This window comes from Vicia villosa, unplaced genomic scaffold (genome assembly GCF_029867415.1).
Source record: "Vicia villosa cultivar HV-30 ecotype Madison, WI unplaced genomic scaffold, Vvil1.0 ctg.001741F_1_1, whole genome shotgun sequence".
NCBI lineage: Eukaryota > Viridiplantae > Streptophyta > Magnoliopsida > Fabales > Fabaceae > Vicia > Vicia villosa.
In genome coordinates, this window is record NW_026705713.1 from 252,182 (window position 1) to 259,524 (window position 7,343).

Sequence of the window (7,343 nt, forward strand, 5' to 3'; positions counted from 1 at the left end):
AATCCAGTGGATACTCCTCTTGAGGTTAATGTTAAATATCATCGTGATGATGGTGATCTGTTGCATGATCCCTTATTGTATCGTCAACTCAAGGGTAACCTTAATTACTTGACTATTACTCGCCCTGACATATCATTTGCTGTTCAACAAGTAAGTCAATTCATGCACTCTCCTCGCCACCTTCACTTGGCAACAGTTCGTCGTATAATTCGTTACTTGAAGGGAAGCTCTCATCGTGGTTTATTCTTTCCTACTGGAGTTCCTCCTAAATTGAGTGCTTATAGTGATGCCGATTGGGCAGGGTGCCTTGATACTCGACGATCTGTCACTGGTTGATGCATGTTTCTTGGCTCTTCATTGATCTCATGGAAAAGTAAGAAACAAGCGAGAGTCTCTAAATCTTCTACTGAATCTGAGTATCGTGCCATGTCTGCTGCTTGTTCTGAAATAATTTGGCTTCGTGGTCTTTTGGCTGAACTTGGATTTCCTCAAATAGAGCCAACTTCACTTTATGCTGACAATACAAGTGCCATCCAAATTGTTGCGAATCCTGTTTTTCATGAACGCACCAAACATATTGAAGTTGATTGTCACTCAGTCCGTGACGCTTATGATGACAGAATAATATCACTTCCTCATGTCAGTACTCAGTTGCAGATTGCAGATATTCTTACCAAAGCTGTTCCGCGTCCACGTCATCAGTTTCTTGTTAGCAAATTGATGCTCATTGACAAGCAGCATCAATTTGAGGGGGGATGTGAATAGGAATTAGTTTAAATGTAATTATTTAGTGTAATTACCGATATAGCCCTGTAACCTTTATATATACGAGAAATAATAATGAGAAAAGTATCAAGCCAATAATTATTGACAAACCGGCCACCACGAGATATGACGCTACGGGAAAAACCTATCAACCGACTACATGGTCATGTTTCTAAAATCTTCCCCTTATCACATCACTATCCTATACCTCAGTGTAGGATATTTACGCCTCAAGCGCATCCAACGATCACCCGTATTCCACGCCTAAAAGATACCGAGGTCGTTACCCATCTCCCCTATATATAGGGAATGACGCAATTTGAGGTAACAAATTTCAAACATAATTTGAATGCTCTCTACTCTTTTAAATACTAACTCGGGTGTCGGAGTTCTAACCTTGCTGGTACACCTACGCTCTGCCGCATCGGAAGCTCTACAACGCCGCAGGTTTTGCACCTCTCTCTCTCTCTCTCTCTCTCTCTCTCTATATATATATATATATATATATATATATATATATATATATATATATATATATATATATATATATATATATATATATATATATATTTTTTTTTTTTCAGAACGAAACAATATACATTTCATCTCAGTTATTTTTATCACCGAGAAATAAAGTTGTGTGTTTTTCTGTAAAATACGAAATTGTTGGGGTTTGAACCCATGAGCAATACACTTTTTCTCTCAATTCATCTATAACCGAGAGAAAAAGTGAAAACTTTTTTTTGATGTTGTTCTTTACCTTGCCTTTAAAACCAAAGTAGAACCCCTTTTTCAACCAAAGTAGAATCCCTTCTTTTGACCCAATAAATTATATTGGTATAAACTCCTATGAATCTTTTTTATTTATAATATTCAAAACCATGGATTTTAATAAATGATGTCATATATGGTCGAACAAAATAATCCAAGTAGATATATAAGATTAAAAGCATTATTTTTTACAAGATATTTAACACATACAGTCTAGGGCTGGATTGAAATTGGTATCTAACATAATATATAAAGATAATTGCAACTATTATGTTTTCCCCCCACTTCCATCAAAACCGTGAGAAAAATATAACTCTTAAAGACATATGTATTCTAGCGTGAGCAATAAGATACCTATCCTACGCTACACACAAATCTATTCTCAACCGAATTGGCTTAGGCATATGAAGCTTCTCGAAACGGAGATAAGAGAAAACGCGAATGACACACAACCCATGGTGAAATTTTTCCTTGTTTTATTCTTTTATAGGAAAACAACAAAAAAGATGTCAAGCTTCAATGACGTAGTCGTTGTCAATATATTTACTCATCAACCATACGTTACTACCATATGCTATTCATCGGCTTCTCAATCTTAGTTACAGCTCCGCTTCACTTTCTCATTCTCGTTCATTTCACTCATCTGCAGCACCATTCAGGTATCTTCAATTCAATCTACTTCAATTTTACTGCATTCAATTGTTTATGTCAATCAATCATTGTATCTCCATGCGTCCTCTTTTTAATTCATTCCTCTTTTCATTCATCTCAGTCCGACCTCGTTCATTTCACTCATCTGCACCATTCAGCCATTTCAGGTATCTTCATTTCAATGTTCTTCAATTTTACTACATTCAAGTGTTTCTGCTTATCGATCTTATTTATATATCTCTTCGTGCTATTTTTAATTCATTCCTCTTGTCATTAAAATTTTCATGTCACCTTCTTTATTGTTGTTTGCAATCATGCATTTCGACAAATTGGAGTTGCAAAGCTGATTGATTTTAAAAATTTTAGCAATCGAGAAATGTTGATATGTGGTGCCTGATTGTCAATAACAACTTTTTTTTTCTCAATTTATTTCTGCTTGATTTTCTTAGTAGCTGTATTTAATTTTATAATCTAGTGTGATGATTTTTCCTGTCACATTGAACATGTTTTAGAAGTTGGGAACGGAGGTGTTTTCTGTTTGTTTGAAGGGGATTTGTTTTGATGCTGTTTTTTGAGTGAATTTTGATGGGTTATTAGGATCTAGCAGCCGCAATCTGCCTTGGCGAGCATTTCATAAGTGCCTTATCGAGCATTTCATAAGTGCCTCTGTCTCATGCTGGGATGCCAATTCATTCACAAGTGGAATAATGTTCTTGAAGATAATTGTTTTAGCGTGTCTTAGTTCTATTTGATATAAACATATGATCTCAATTGCTAATGCATGGCCTTTGACTGATCTTATTTTACAATCTACTTGACTTGCCAACTTGTCTGGTTTCATGTGTTTTGCCTAATTCTTTAAGTCATTGTTATTATGTAGTCTTACTGATTACTTTTTAGCTTCTTCTGAGCTTTCTAATTTCTTTTGTTCAAACTCATTTGATTATAATCATGGATTTCTTTTCATTTTGTAGTTAATTCTCATCAGCTTAGTTCTAACATGGTTGTTTGTCATAACTTTCATAATGATATCATTATGCTCATTTCCATTTTTATTAGCAATTACAAGAACAATTTAAAACATGATAGGCTTTTCTATTGCCAATAAAGAAAATGATCTATCTACTAGATTCTATAATGAATGATTACTATGTAACTTTTATTTCCATGCATCAACATAGTCACTTTACTTTGTTCATGATTTAAGAATATTTCAGGATGAGTTCATCTAGGCATAATCAAATGGACACAAGAGACTTCCGTCATGTGTACGTTAGAAGAAGAAGAAGAAATACAACTGGTTATGGAAGAGTAGTACGCGATTTGGATCTAAACGCTCCCCCACCTGCAGAACCAACTTCTATGCCTAAAACCGATGGCTCATTTGAAATCGGAGATGATAGCGTAAGTTTAGTTTTACTTTTCTTGTTTCTGCAGTAAATACTTTCTGTGGAATTGACATGAATCATTCTGGTTGAAAATTCTGTCACAATCTTATTTATTTCATTCTTCATTATTGGGATCTTATTTCAAAATATCACAGCCTGTTTCTCCTGCTTCTAATCACTTCGAAAGAGAAGCAATCATCCCACGCCGAAAGCGCAGCATCGCCAACTGCAAACCACGGCACTATTCGCCACCACCTTCTGCTGACCATCACGAGTCGTCATCAGCTGCCGCGGTATGTAATGTATGACAATAATATTAAACAATTAATTTAAATAAATTGTTCAACTCCAAAGGTCTTAGATCTTCCACAGCAATGTTGGTTTAAAATTGGAAAGTTGGTTTTAATATATTAAAAGGTAGTAGATATGTTTATATTTTAATATGTTGTGGTGTTCATTATTTCTCTGCTACAAATTAACATGAATCATTCTGGTTGATGCTGAATTGTCGATGCCAATCAAATATTTGAAGTAGCTCAAATCAAAAAAGGTCACTAAAAAGTTTGGGTGAAAGAGGAATCACCATTTGTATCTGTGCAGAAAAATTTTAAGGTAGCAGATTATGGCAGAAGTACTTAAAGCTATTTATACCAGAACTCCAGAAGATGTTTAACTTAATGCCTGTTGTTATGCTATTAGATATTGTAACCTTTATATGTATAGTACTGCGCATATTTCAATACCAACAAGTATATTAAGTGTGTGTGTCCATGCATACTCCCTGTGAAATATTATGCTATTCGCTGCATATCTTATTTCTCTATTTTTTATTTTGCTCTACCATATAGGCACAAAAGTCGGACAAGGATTTTCTATTTTAATCTTGAATACAGTTTTATTATCTTCATTTTATAGGTTCTCTATCATATGGTCATCATTAAGTAAATTATGATAGTGTTATTTTCGTTTTTCAAAACAAATAATTAGAGGAAGGCAATTTGGCCCATATTTTATGGGTATCCGTAAAAAATGTCCACAACAAGTAAGGTAAAAATCCGCAAAATTGGTACGGTTACAAACACAGGTAATTATTCATTAAAATAAGTGGGTTGAGTGCGGGCACGGGTACCTTACTACCCACCCCGTCCCATACTCGCACTACATATTTATATAATGTCATTCGTATTATTATATAAAAATGCATATTTATCCACTTTTAAAAAGTATATTGCTATTAAACTATTACTCATTTTAATAAAGGTGTTTATTTACTTTTTAACTCAACAATGATATCCATAGTTTTTTTTAATATTGTTAAAAAAACTTAAAATTATATGATATTGGGTTAAATATACAAAACTCCCTTGTAATATAGGCGAAATTTGTTTTCCCTCCTGTAATTTTTTTTTTCGAACACCCCCTTAAATTATAAAAATACTATGTCTTTTGCCTTCTAAGCGTAAAGTTTATCCACCTGTAATATTTTTTTGTTTGACTTTCCCCTCAGATTTGGTGTTTAATTTGCACGCTTAGGGGGATAATCCAAAAAATATATATTACAGGGGGAAAGTAAAAATAAAATATTACGAGGGGGTAAATCAAATTTCGCCTATATTACATGGGTAAAAAGTGGTATTAACCCTATGATATTTTACAATTAATTGATTTATTTTTACTACAAATACGGGTATACGGGTATGGATATTGAGGTGTCCATAGGATATGAGTACGGGTATGAATATTAATGTCCACGCAAATTTGAACTCGGATACGGAGATTTTTTCATACAGCGGATATAGGGACATGTATTATAATACCCTGCCCAAACCTTGCCCATTGTCATCCCGACAAATAATGAATGAATGATTACTTGATTACTATTAATCCATAAAATTGCAAGACCCTCCAAATTTAAGTTTTTGTCTCCTATTTGTAAAGTTGAGTTTTTGTCATTTCTTATTATATTTTTCTCTAATAGAATAACATATTTTGTAATAATTTATCATTATAAGATTTCAGTAATTATATAATTAGATCGTTGAGCAAACGATACACTCACACACACACACACACACACATATATATATATATATATATATATATATATATATATATATATATATATATATATATATTGTATTGACGTGAATTTGAGAAAGGTAAGCACCCTATTATCTTACATGGTATCAACTTTAACCAGCCTTTTTTTCTAAAATAAATCCACTCTCATCGGGTTCTACATCGTATTGTTCCCTCTATGGATAAGAAACCATTGGTAGATTCCTCTATTGTCGAGTATGAACAGTGGATATTCTCGACTCTACCGTTCTTTAATAGATATATTCCACAATCTTCACTGACCTCTTGACCACCATCCTAGAACCAGACTCCACTGTTATGTTATGGAAGCCAGGAATCGTTTGGTTGACATTTTTTAGCATTATCATAATGCTTGCGTTGTCACTCTCAAGCAAGAGTTCTCTAACACTCGCATGAAGGATTTTCCCAAGGTGTCTGCTTACTTTCAACGTCTTAAGATGCTCCCTAACTAGTTAAGGAATGTTGGCTATCCTATCAACAAGCATTGACTGGTTCTTCAACTGATATTTGGTCTTCTAGAAGCTTATCGTCACTATGCCATAAAAGGGCTACGAAAGCGCTTTTTTTGCCCTTTTACAGCGCTTAAAAGCGCTGCCTATGGTAGCGCTGCCGTAGGTAAAAACAACACTTTTTTTACGCCAAAAAGCGTTGCCTTAGGTTTACTTCAAACAACGCTTTCCCTTGAAAAGCACTTTCGTAGGTGGGTCTTTAGCAGCGCTTTCCCTTGAAAAGTGCTTTCGTAGGTGGGTCTTTAGCAGCGCTTTCCCTTAAAAAGCGCTTTCGTAGGTGGGTCTGTAGCAACGCTTTTTCTAGAAAAAGTGCTTTCTAAAGTAGCCTTTGTCATACCCTAATTTTTGACCCCCCTGAGATGACATATCTTCAGGATTTTCATCAGGTCAAAACAAGTACCCAGAGCAGTCACTTCTTCATCTGGCATTTAATCAAGGATGTTCAAAGACAAGAAAACTCAAGCAAAGAATCAATCAATAGAAATATTGATCTCTAACACAATCATAGGACTCAAAAGCTTCACTTTTATATTCACCTATGATTGATTAGACACCTAGTCATCTGAGTACAGGTTTACTCAGGTCACCAGACTAGGGTTTTTGAGCCTATCAAGGACTGAAATCAGGGATCACCTTTGGGAAACCCTAAAAAGCTCCAGGACATCTATTAAAGACTTCAATCATCTTCAAATGATCCATACAATAAAATCCACTGGACATCACACCTCAATTCAAGATCCACAGTCACCAATTTCATCTGGTCGACAATTAGGGTTTTTAACCTAATTCATCTGGATAGTTGACTTTTAATCAGGGCATGGATCCAAAACTCAAGACATGATTCAAGAACCTCTACTACCTCAATATAACCCATTTACATCACTCATTTGAGGAGAAGATCTTAATTCCACACAAAAGTCCAAAATCTCACTTTATTTGGAAAAAGTCAACTGTATGGGATCACCTTTGACTTTTAAGATTTTTGATCAAACCATGACTTTCAAAGATCAATATCATCAATATATGGATATTAAAGTCATTTGACCAAAGAAATTCAAGAAGAATCATCAAGGAGCGAAAAGTCGGGAATTAGGGTTTTTGAGGGCATTGTGGGAACTCAAAATTTCACCTACACAACTCAAAAAACATCCAACATGAA